This window comes from Penaeus monodon, chromosome 21, assembly GCF_015228065.2.
Source record: "Penaeus monodon isolate SGIC_2016 chromosome 21, NSTDA_Pmon_1, whole genome shotgun sequence".
Taxonomy (NCBI): Eukaryota; Metazoa; Arthropoda; class Malacostraca; order Decapoda; family Penaeidae; genus Penaeus; species Penaeus monodon.
The window spans coordinates 12,127,243-12,128,443 of NC_051406.1; positions in this window are offsets into that span (position 1 = coordinate 12,127,243).

Sequence of the window (1,201 nt, forward strand, 5' to 3'; positions counted from 1 at the left end):
CACAGGGGTAGTCTTGCCGCCTGTGATTATCATTATCTGTTGTCACCGATTACTCATGCTTTATAAATAGTAGGTTATGTATATGAGACATAATGAATATTATTGCATTGAGTGTAAGCTGATACTGATTTTAGAAAAACAGAACATCTTTATTTAACTTTTGGTTTGCTAACACCTGGCAGATATCTATAACGGACAGTTAATTTTTTTTCTTTATTAACCAGTTAAGATATGTATGTTATTAGAGTCTATTTATTTTACTAATATGAATACGTAGAATATAATAAAGTGTAGGTATGAAACATCAGTAATATACATATAAAACTGTAGAAGACAGTACAGGTTATAATATCTAAATATTGCTTCGATTCAGCATCTCTTATGCTTAATCCATTACAAATAATTGACAGCTTATGAGCGAGAGGTTGCCAGTCATGTTATGTGCTCCATCAAAACAACAACGACAGGGATTTTGTGTTCATATAGAAAAATCAAGCAAACACAATATTGAAATATTTACAGTGCCGGATATACCTACAGGTTTAGCGGAAGCCTCCAGACAAGGTGAATAATAACTTTTGATATTCCAAGGCCCTCCTTACACATGCTGTCATAACGCACTGTAAATTCTAAATAACTCTTCAGTAATTTTTCTTACATCCCATTTCTTAAGCTGATATCTCAGTGCTAGCACTGATTTCTTTATAGCTTTTGTCCTTCGAGAAAGCCAAAAAAAATAGATATGTAGAAAACACAGCAGTATAAGCATCTGGGAAGGACGTTGCCGCTGTCATCAGTCGTTTTATGAACTGTTTTTGGAAGTAGATTGCATTCAGATTTTCTAATATAATAATCAATGAAGATCAATTTCTATGGAAAAAAGTATATATACAGGAAAAAGTTCAAATTTCGTTTTTTTCTTCACCAAAGTCGACCCCATTTTCTGAGTCTGTAGAGCCAACAAATGTTCCAAAAATCGTTGGTGTTGCCAAAGTCGGTTTCACTCGTTTGTAGAAATGATCCTCGCTCGCATGCTATGGCAGTTGAGAAAATTTACAAACGATAAAAAAGTAACATTCAGAAATTGGATAGATTGGATAGTCAACTGAAACAATCACTGGATCTAATATCCTTTTATTAAACATTCTTTCTCAAATTGGTCTTACAGACGGAAGCATAACATTTGACAGGTGTAGGTATC